Here is a 12005-nt window from a genome sequence, read left to right as displayed (position 1 = left end):
AACAGGAAGAATTATTTTCTTGAATGGTAATCAGTAAGATAGAAAATCTAGACATGCACACACTGGACAGTTGTAATATTGGTAGTTAAATATTCTTTGACCAGCCTTACTTTTCTTCTTAATTTGTGTCATTCTAACAAAGTTTCTCTCAATTGGTCAAAAATGGGGGAAAAAGATGACAAATAGACTCTGATCTCTGCAGGGTTATCCAACACCAGCACTATTCCATAGTTCTGTTAGCACAAAATGGTTGTTTGAAGCAACATCAGCTATCTTAAGGCATCAGATGATTTAATATAATGATCATAACTTTCCCCTATTCCTATAATTGAAGTTACAATGAGTAATTTTCATATGTAGTAAATTTTCTGATAAAGAACATTCAGCATGATATACTTATATCTCAAAGTTGAGGTAAGTCAGTAAAACTAATGTCACTGAGTTTTTATTTTAACTCCTTTTCTAATATTTGGATTTGGCGGAAATATTGATTTTGTTCAGTAATTTCCAATGGTACTTTTCTCTGAAGATCTCAAAGCACTTATGGAAATTATTTATTACCATAGTTGGTTTTTTTTTCCCCAAAATTATCTTAATAGTATGATAGCAAACTAATGAAGTAAACAAGCAGAGATTCTGTTATAATATCTATTTTCCCCAAAGAAAATTGAAAAATGTGACTTTTCCAAGGTCATACAGTGGCAAAGAACTGGAATTAGAACCCAGTTTTTCTTGCTCCCAACTGTGCTGCCGGTGCCTGAGCAAACTCATGAATAAACTATGAGAGACTAAATTTAATTTTTTCCAGTTAACTTTTTACCAAAATATTTATTTAGTGTAGTTTTGTTTTATAAGCAAATAATATAAGAGACCAAATGTTCATATGGAGGAAAAAACCTCTGAAGATAAAGCCTTACAGATTATAATTAGAGGAGATTTGTATTATGCCAAATATACTACATTTACAATCTCTGTATGTCTTTTATTTTTAATCTGTAAGTAATTCTTCCATATGGAGATATTGTTGTGCCAGATGGCAGAAAATTATCTTAGTTCTAGGAAAGTTTCTAAGTGAATATGCATAGTTAAAATATTGGGAGAATTATAATTATTGACTAATTTAAATTAAATACATTTACTACTTAAAAGGGTACTCTAGAAAACATTTTTACTAAAATAAACTAGACTATGGTTTCTAATCCATCTTTCCTTCCCCTTTCCCCCTCCTCCTCCCTTCCTCCATCTGCATCATGTACTTTTTCTTAAATAGGAAGACAGTTTTATAGTGAGAATGAAGCTATAATTAATGGGTTCTTTCAGAAGAACAGTATATTAGCTTATATCACAGTAGTTTGTCTTGTAAAAACTTAGTTTGCTTAGATACTTGTGAACTATGTGGTTGTTTTGTGACCATTTAAACATTTCTTCATGTCATTGCCCAAACCCTGTAACCAGCCACAGCCAAATCTCATGTAATCATATTCCATGAATCCAAGAGTGAACCAAAAACAGATGTTTGTAAAGCCTTTGTTGTGAGCTGTTAGTGATATAATGATTCAGTTTGTGGGAATCCCATTACCCATGGGTATTCATAGTACAAATCTCTTGAAGGCGTTTTTACAGTTGTAAAGCAGTAGGTTAATATTGAAAAGAAATGACTAGTCTCACTGTTCCATAAGGCCCTAACCATGTCTGCCCTAGCACTGGAAAGTGGGGGAATGTTTTTATTTCACCAGCATCTGTGGGTGTCTTTTTTGGTCTTCACTTAGCACTACTGTATTCAAAAAAGAGAGAGAGAGGATTCAAATATTTTTAAGACCCTAGAAAAGGACAGTAGTTATCAGTTTCTTCCTAGGGATGTTTTCATAATTCCAACACTTGAATCAGCTAACATTTATTGAGCATATACTGTGCTATAACAAATAGATGTGACCTTTGCTCATAAGGAGCTTCTAGTTTAGTCAGAAAGTAAATATACATAAAAAGTTAACAGTAAGGAAGTTAAAAGAGAGATGTTGCATATGCGTTATGACTTACCGAATAACCGTTACACAGGAGAGAACAGGGTGTACAGAGATGGAAGGAATCATATTGAACCACAGGGGACAGAGAAGACTTAGAGGGAAAGGAATTCATGTGAGTTTAGTTTTGAATGATAGGATGTTCTCCACAGTGGTAGGCAGTACTGCCATCCACAGTCTCCCTGAGCCAGAAACCGGGAGTGAGTCGGCACCCCTCTCTCACCCCTGGCCCCCACATCCCACCTCTTTCAGTCATTTACCAAGACTTGTCATTCTACATTCTAAAATTTCCTTGGTCAAGGCTCTCATGCCTTCTGTTGCCACAGCCACTTAACTTGCAGTGGTTCGGGCCTCTCCCTTTGTTATCACCTGGATTATTGCCTTAGCTTCTTTTTGTCCTGTTTGCATCTTCCATGTTGCTGCCAAGGGTTCCTTCTAAACGTCTCCTCTTCAAGTTTCTCCCAGGGGCTGGCCTGGTGGCACAAGCGGTTAAGTGCGCGCTCCGCTTTGGTGGCCTGGGGTTCGCAGGTTTGGATCCCGGGCGTGCACTGACGCACTGTGTGTCTAAAGCCATGCTGTGGCGGCATCCCATATAAAGTGGAGGAAGATGGGCACGGATGTTAGCTCAGGGCCAACCTTCCTCAGCAAAAGAAAAAAGTAAAAAGAAGAGGATTGGCACTGGATGTTAGCTCAGGGCTGATCTACCTCACACACATTAAAAAAAAAAAAAAGTCTCTCCCTTCTTTCCTTCACAATCTTTATAGCCCCTGTGTGATGAAGCCTTTCATCATCTCGCCCTGCTCATTCTGTCAGTCTCCTCTCTCGCCATACTTACTCAGTTCCTAAAGCATGCTGTGCCTTTGTATTTGTTGCTACCTTTGCCTAGAATGTACCCCCTACCTCCTCATCCCTTTGTGTGCTTCACAATGAATTCTTATTTGTGTTTCAAGACCCTTCATTTCTTGAGTCAGCCAGATACTAAATGCTTCATCTGTTCTGTCCTTCACTTGAAACATCATGGTATCTTTGTACTTATCACCCTTTTCATGTCTTTCTCTGCTATTGGAGTGTAAGCTCCTGGAGGGCGTAGATTGATGGTGTGTTTGTTCTTCTTTGTATACTCGATGTTCCATTAAATTCTGGTAAATGTACAGGCAGCTAAGATAAAACTTAGGGATGCAGTCATTTTTGCTGGAATGGATTAATAATAGGAAAGAAGGTAGAGGGATAAATATATGAATCCTCTTATACTATGTGGTTATTATTATTCTAGTGATCTCTCTCAGGGGAACAGTTCCTGAAGCAGGAATGTATAAAATGATACCTTAGTGATTTCAAAAAAAATTAATGTTTCATTAAATTCCATTTAGTGAATTTCTTGGGAAGAACAGAGGAAAACCTGATTTATTAATAGCCTTTGTGAAAAATAAAAAAGGGGAAAATAATTTTTCCTTTAAATAAATAATATATTTCAAATGTTACCCCCACCCTCCGAAAGAAAAAAAGGAAAAAGAAAGAAAAATATGATTTTCATCATTGAACATAATAGCAATGTATATTATAATTCTTTATCATTAAATAGAATAATATTTCATGTTTATAAGATGCATTTGCCATGATTTGTGTTAATGTTAGATGCCACGTTTGACAATGTAGTAATCACTAGAGGCCCTTTGGTTTCGAGGGCTGCTTAGCTGGCAGAATGTTGTTGCAGTGCTGCTGAAGTTTGATTATAGTTGAGCTTATTTCTTTCAGTAACAACAATGAAGTGACATTCATATGGCCTAAATTCAGGATTTTGTCTTTGTGCCAACACTTTTAGGCATTACTTCTTTTAAAAATGGAATCAGGAACATTCTGTTAAACCAGCTGTGTAGTAAGGATGTTATCATTTAAAAGATTGGCTTAGTTTTCTAGAATTAAGACAAGAAAAGGTTCAGTACTGAGAACTATCCAGTTATATATCTGCAATGTTAATTAAGGTGACAAATGCACTTATTAATATAATACCTCTTGTAAACATTTATAGAATTTATTTGGCATACATAATTTTGTGACAACTAGTGTTTCAAAGAATTCAGTTTTTATCACAGAAATAGAAGAGATAAATTGACTTATTTTAACCACGATTTTATAAATTAAAATGTGAATAAGATATGGTATGTTAAGAAACTAAATTTGCATAAATTACCTTGATTTTTAAACAGTGTAAAAAATTAATAAACAGACTTTTTAAACCTCAGAGATGTTTTCCCTGGATTGCAAAGATAGTAAAAAGCTGGAGCAGGCCCCGTGGCTGAGTGGTTCAAGTTCCCTGCACTCCACTTGGGCTTCGTGGGTTCAGATCCCAGGTGCAGAACTACTCCACTCATCAGCCACGCTGTGGAGGCATCCCACATACAAAGGAGGGGAAAATTGGGGGGGCCACCCTGGTGGCATAGTGGTTAAGTTCGCGTGCTCTGCTTCAGGGGCCTGGGTTTCACAGGTTAGGATCCCGGGTGCAGACCTACGCGCCGCTTGTCAAGCCATGCTGTGGCAGGCGTCCCACATATAAAGTAGAGGAAGATGGGCACAGATGTTAGTCCAGGGCCAATCTTCCTCAGCAAAAAGAGGAGGATTGGCAACAGATGTTAGCTCAGGGCTAATCTTCCTTACACACAAAAAAAGTAAAAAGCCAACCTCAAAAAGCACAATTATGCATTTATCTAAATTTCAGTTAAAATCTTGGTTATTTGATTAAAATAATACCATTTATTGAAGTACCAATGGGTCTAGTATTGCAGTAAGTACATATTGTACATGTGTTTGCGCATGTCTGTGTGTACTATCACATACACGATACGTTTATTAAATCTCATGTAATCATCCTGAAAATCTAAAGAATACTATTACTGCTGTTGTCTTTAAAATAAGGGCTTCATTGTGATATAATTCACACACTATAAAATTCATCCTTTTAAAGTGTATACTTCAGTAGTTTTTAGGGTATTCACAGAGTTATACAACCATCACCACTCTTTAATCATAGAACATTTTCATCTACCCAAAAAGAAACCTCATACTCATTAATCTATTTTCTGTCTATGGATTTGTCCATTCTGGGCATTCCATATAAATGGAATCATACTATAGGTGTTCTTTTGTGACTGTCTTCTTTCACTTATCATATCTCCGTTTCATCCTTTTATAGTATGTATTGGTACTTCATTACTTTTTATGGCTGGATAATATTCCCTTGTATTGATATACCACATTTTGTCTATCCATTCATCAGTTGATAAGTTGCTGTTTTTATAGAAGAGTAAATTGGGGCTCGGACAAGTTAACGTGCACTAAGAACCGCACCCCCCCAAAAAATAACCACTCAAATTCTTTAGCTAACTTCCTTTAATCCTTCATATTTCAATGTAAAGATTTCCCTGATCTAGTGATATTTCATCAAAATGTGAAGGAAGAAATAGTTAACAGTTTGAGGGAAGGGTGGATGAGCAGAAAGGAGATCATGTGCTGGAGGCTGGAAGAAATATGGCCCCTTTGGCTGGCACAGAGAGGCAGGGAGGGAGTGAGGGGAATGAGCTGGAAAGGTAGGCAGGGGCCAGACTTCATAGAATCCCTGAAGACCTTGTTATGGATTTTGGTCTTAAACCTGAAACAAATGGGTAACCATTGATGGACTTTGTGACAGTGGTTGGGGTGATTTCATCAGACTTTCATTTCTCGTGGGATGAGGCAGAGAGGAGAGAAGAGAGAGAGGTACAGTGTATGCAGGGAGATGAGTTAGGATGCTGTTGCAGTAGACCCGATTTGAGATGAAGGTTGAACAAATGAAGAAATGTTATTTCTTTATTTAGCAAACATGTATATAATGCCTACCACATGAATAGGTACTTTTTTAAGTGCTTTACAAAATATTAACTCATTTAATTATGGATATGGGAAATATTTAAGAGGTAGGAATAATAGGTCTTGGGTTAGATATGGGAGGTGAAGGAGATTTTTAACTAGGTTTTCATAAAATTAATTTGGTAATTTATGTTCTCATTGACATTAATTTCAGAGATGTATCCATTGAGAGTTAACATTGGTCATAGGGGAAAAGCATCACCTATTGCTTATTGCCAAAATACCCTCTCATCCCTCAGAGATATCTGACAGGTATCTGGTCCAATATAGTGATTAGGCCGCAAGTCATTGGGTTCTGGCTTGTTCCACTGCTGTCCAAACTCACAGACTTCCTTTCTGGAAGTAACCATAGTTATATCTAACACATTGATAGGACGTAGTTTGCCAGCCTTTTGCAGGATGGAATGGGCTGTGTTCTCTTGATTATTATTCCTCCTCCTAATCTGTTAATGCATGATGTCACAGGACACTGCTTGTTCAGTGGAATTTCTGACAATTTTATTTTGAGTCTTCTAGTTGGTTTTTGTAAGGATGCTATTTCCCAATTTTAAAAATTTTGCTAAAATGAGTAAAGTTTTAAGAGTTTTTACAAAAGGAGAATTAAAGAGAAATCTGTTTGCATGGGAAAGGCTGTAGAAGCCAAATTCCAAATTGTCAGACCTGTTTCTACTAGAAGATGATGAATTGTAAATGTAATGGTAGTTCATAGTAGAAAATCATACAAATTGTTTTAAAAGCTGAATTTTTAGTTATATTTATTGACATATGTGATACAGAAAGTAGTTAGCAAAAGCATTCATAAAAAATGAAGAATGATTTAATATCCATCAACATGTAATATAGTAACAGTGTAACATAAGAACAAATATAGATTTACATTAGATGCATTAAATGGATCTTTTTTGTTTAAAATAAGCTTCACTGATGTTTATAGCAGCTTTATTAAAAATTGTTAAAACTTGGAAGACACCAAGATGTCCTTCAGTAGAAAAATGGATAAATAAACTGTGGTACATCCAGAAAATGGAATATTATTCAGTACTAAAATGAAATGAGCTATCAAACATGAAAAGACTTGTAGGAAACTTAAATGCTTTTTACTAAGTGAAAGAAGCCAGTCTGAAAAGGCTACATACTATATAATTCCAACTATATGACATTCTGGAAGAGGCAAAACTATGGAGACAGTAAAAAGATGAGTGACTGCCGGGGGTTGGGGAGAGGGAGGATTTTTATGGCAATGAAACTACTCTGTGTGATACTATAATGATGGATACATTTGTTCAAACTCATAGAATGTACAACACAAAGAGTAAACCATAATGTAAACTGTGGACTTTGGGTACTAATGATGTGTCAATGCAGGTTCGTCAGTTGTAACAAATGTACTACTCTAGTGGGGGATATAGATAATGATGGAGGCTGTGCTTGTGTGGGGACAAGAGGTATATGGGATATCACTGTACCTTTCTCTCAGTTTTGCTGTGAACCTAAAGCTGAAAAAAATAAAGGCTTAAAAAAAAAGAAGAAGAAATTGAAAAGCTTCACATAAAATTTCGGAACAATATATGAATGAGTCATTCTTATTGTAAGGAGACTATGGGAAAAAAGAAAATGACGATTCCAAAGAAATGGCCTTAGTAATATTCTTGAAGGTAAGGTTAGCAGTGTGTTCTTACACAGAATACAGAGGTTTGAGGCATGGGGCCTAGTATGGTTCGAATAGAAAGTAGGCCCTTTGGCTGCCATGTGAAGTTGTTATTTCATCTGCTAAGAGGCAAGGATAACTGTGAAGGAATATTTTTCAGGAGTCTACATAGACTGTTAACAGCATCTGAACTTAAAATTTAGCTAGGCAGAAAAAGAAGGGGGATTACTTTCAGTAGTGATGGAATTTGATGGCTAGGCTAGGTATAGAATATAAGGCACAGGGAGGAAATCAGTGATGGTTCCAGAGTTTGTATCACTGAAATTTCACCCTTTGAAATCACAGATAATGAATTGATAGGGCGCCAGGATATGTGGTTTGGGGCACGGACAGCGAGTAAAGTGAAGTGGCTGAAACCTGAGAGAAAAATCAGTTCATCAAGATTTCTAGTATGAACTGGGAGAACCATGTATGATTTTTTTAAATTAGGTTTTTGAATTATTTAATTGATCCTGCACTTTGCTTCCTATAGCTTTGCCCCTGACATGCATTTATTTAACTGTCTCTGAGTTGCTTGATGGATATTATTTGTGGTACTATATAAATAGGTTTCCTTATTTATGATGTTTTTGAAACAATTTTTTTTTTTGGTGAGGAAGATCAGCCCTGAGCTAACATCAGATGCCAATCCTCCTCTTTTTGCTGAGGAAGATTGGCCCTGGGCTAACATGTGTGCCCATCTTCCTCTACTTTATATGGGACGCTGCCACAGCATGGCTTAAGAAGCAGTGCATCGGTCCCGGCCCAGATCCGAACCCCGGGCTGCTGAAGCGGAGCACATGCACTTAACCACTACGCCACTGGGCTGGCCCCTGTTTTGGAAACTTTTTAATGATCAGATTTAGTTTTTTTTTTTTTTTTTTTTAAAGATTTTATTTATTTATTTTTCCCCCAAAGCCCCAGTACATAGTTGTCTGTCATAGCTGCACATCCTTCTAGTTGCTGTATGTGGGACGCGGCCTCAGCATGGCTGGAGGAGTGGTGCCTCGGTGCGCACCCGGGATCCGAACCCGGGCCGCCGGCAGCGGAGCGCACGCACTTAACCGCTAAGCCACGGGGCCGGCCCAGGTTTAGTTTTAAATAAAATCATTGTGTAGAACCAACTGTTCCACTTTAGAAGAACAGTGTAAGGCAGTGGTTCTCAGCCCTCACTGCACATTAGAGTCACCATGGGTAGTTTTCAGAAACATACAGATGCCTGGGCCTCACTCCAAGGATTTTGATTCTGATTTAAGGAATTGCCCGAGAAGGCCAGCAAAGACCGGGATCGGGTCAGAAAACTTGACTTTACCAGAATGCTGAGACTGGATATGAAATCTTTTTCCAGGGGTGGAATCGTAATAAACAGTCTGACAGGGACAAGTTTTTATGTTTGCCAATTTACTAATTTACAATGAGAGATATGCCAAGTGAACGTTAATGCTAGAGCTGGCAGACCATCCTTTGCTTTCCTTGTGGGGTAGGTCATACAAAGCTAAACTGCAATCAGAAAGTCACATGGAGAGCCTAAACTTCAAAGAAATTTATATCTGTGATGGTTTGCTATAGGGGCCAAAATAGTCATCCTTTTGTCCAGCCTCCTGGACTCTTCTTAGGTGGTCATTACATTTCCATCAGCAACGTGTTGTGTTCAATTTCCCTGTAGCTTGCCAGCCATAGATCTAATTATTCTCTTTAATATTTGCATGTCTGGTGTATGTAAAATGAAAGCTCATTGCTAGTTTAATTGGCATTTTCTAGGTACTACAAAGTTTGAATATTTTTTCATGTTTGTTGTCTTTCTAGGTTGGTTCTTATGTGAATTGCCTAATTATATCTTTTGCCAATTTTTCTCTATTGTGTTGTCTTTTTCTTATTATTTTTTAAGAGCTCTTTGAATATTTTATATTTTCTGTCATCTGCGTTATATTTTTTTCCAACTTGGTCCTTTCTTGTTTATGGTATCAATTGCCTTGTAAATATTTTAAATTTTTATTTGTTGAATGCATTCATCTTTTTTATAATTTTGAGTTTTCTGTCTTGCCTAAAGGTCTCTTCTCCCCTGAATTATACATGTTGATTCTGAATTTTTTTTCTCAGTCTTTTAAAAATTAATTCTTAATTTCATGACCATCTGGAGATTGGTTTCTGCATATATTATATTTATTTTTCTCCAGATGACTAGCCAGATATTTTAATATTATTACTAAATAAATCATCCCCTTCCCTTGGATTTTGTCTATGTTGCATTCCTATTCTGGGATTTTTTTGGGATTCTCTAATCTTTTACATTAATCTGATTTATCTACATTTCAGTTCACTGAGTTGATTACTGTTATATTATGTTCTGATATAGTCATATTTTGACATGATGTTTTGATTATAGTTATAATCTGTTCTGATTATAGTTACATTATTTTCTGATTTAGAAAACATTCTTTGTAATTTTTGTGTGTGTGTGAGGAAGATTAGCCCTGAGCTAATGTCTGTTGACAATCTTCCTCTTTTTTTTTTTTTGGCTTGAGGAAGATCGTCCCTGAGCTAACATCTGTGCCAATCTTGCTCTATTTTGTATGTGGGACGCTGCCACAGCATGGCTTGACAAGCGGTGTGTACGTCCATGCCCAGGATCCAAACCTGCAAACCTGGCCTGTCAAAGTGGAGGGCACAAACCCAACCACCATGCCACTGGGCCGGCCCCTGTATTTTTTTTGGTTATATATATATATATTCTTTTGTGAGGAAGATCAGCCCTGAGCTAACATCCATGCCAACCCTCCTCTTTTTGCTGAGGAAGACCAGCTCTGAGCTAACATCTATTGCCAATCCTCCTCCTTTCTTTTTTTTCCCCAAAGCCCCAGTAGATAGTTGTATGTCACAGTTGCACGTCCTTCTGGTTGCTGTATTGGGACGCGGCCTCAGTATGGCCGGACAAGCGGTGCGACGGTGCGCGCCCATTATCCGAACCCGGGCCGCCAGTAGCAGAGCGTGCACACTTAACCACTAAGCCATGGGGCCGGCCCCGCCTTTGTTTTTTTTAAATGATTTTTTTAGCTTTTCCTCCGAGTGTACTTTAAGATAGTTATAGCCAATACAACCTAAACAAAATATTATTGAAATCTTAATTGGAATTGTACTGATTAATATATTAATTTTGCCAGACTTGACACTTATTATAACAAGTGCTCCCATCTACAAATACCTTTCCATTTGCTCAGATCTTCTTTTATGTCCTTTAAGAAGTTCTTGTAGTTTCCCCCATGTAAGTCTTGTGCTTTTATTATTAAATTTATCCTCACCTATTTTATATTTGTGAATAGATTTTTATCCATTTTCATTTCTAGGTGGTTATTGCTAGTTAATATAGAAAATTTCATGCCTTCTTTTTTCAATATTTATGACAATGATTTCATTTTCTTCTATTATCACATTTATTTTATCCCATAACCTCCAGGATGGTGTTGAATAATAAGGCAAGAATAAGCATCTTTGTTTAGTTTCTGTTTTAATTGAAATAGGTTCAGTGTTTTGAAATCTATAATGATATTTGCTGCTGGTGTTTGGTAAATATTTTGTTTTCTTTGTCTCTGGTCGCTGCATACCAGTAGATGTGCAGTTTTATGCCTTTGTCTGCTAATTAAGTATGGGCCAGTATTTTTAAATGTAACCACAAGAGTGATGGAAGGGAAAGCAGTCTCAGCCTCTGTGAGCCTCTCTTAGCAACCAGTTAAGATATTGGGAGGAAGCCCCTTTGCTCTTTGTCTTCTCACATCATCTCAGTCTCGGGTAGAGAGGTCTCAGCCCACCTATTTGGATTCCGCTCAACTTCTTAGAAGTCAAAGAAAATGACTACATTTCCATATGCAGTTGTTTACCTGCTCCAGGCCCTGGGTCTAGGTGTGCTTGCTGCATGAAGTTCTGCATGATTCTCGTGTTCAGATGTTCACTTCAGGGCTGACCTGTGCTAATCCCAGGCTCATGTCTGGCTAGAGGAGAAAAGTTTGCCATGATAGGTTTTTCACTGGAAGCAAATACTTTTATGGGTAGAGGAGCAGAGAACAAAAATGAAAACAACTTTCTTGTTGCTTCTGATACATATCCATGGTTGAGGTATAACTCAGCTTGTTCATTTTGTAGAGGGGAAGGAAAAGCTTAGGGAGGTTAAATAATTTGGCCAAGATTGTAATGATACTAAGTGGCCAAGTCAAGCCTAGGGCCCTTGTCTTCTTCTGACTCCTAGATTCACGCACGGTGTAAAAATACCACATTATTTCTAGATTTTTAGAACGGTTTCTTAGCTAAGCTTCTGTAGGTTCAAGAGTACAAGAAAATAATGAAAATAACCTCAGGGAGACTCTAGCTGAGTGAATAGTGGATTATTTAGATGATAGGTC

General features: G+C 37.3%; 1 protein-coding gene across 10 annotated transcripts in view; it reads left to right on the top strand.

Moving 5' to 3' along the window:
- FRYL (FRY like transcription coactivator) overlaps positions 1 to 12005 on the top strand; it is a 248264-nt gene that overhangs the window by 89313 nt on the left and 146946 nt on the right. The window lies entirely within an intron of this gene.

Source organism: Ceratotherium simum, chromosome 8 (assembly GCF_057802395.1).
Source record: "Ceratotherium simum simum isolate JZ-2026a chromosome 8, ASM5780239v1, whole genome shotgun sequence".
Lineage (NCBI taxonomy): Eukaryota > Metazoa > Chordata > Mammalia > Perissodactyla > Rhinocerotidae > Ceratotherium > Ceratotherium simum.
The sequence above is the reverse complement of the archived record's forward strand: the minus strand, read 5'-3'. Positions and strand labels throughout refer to the sequence as shown.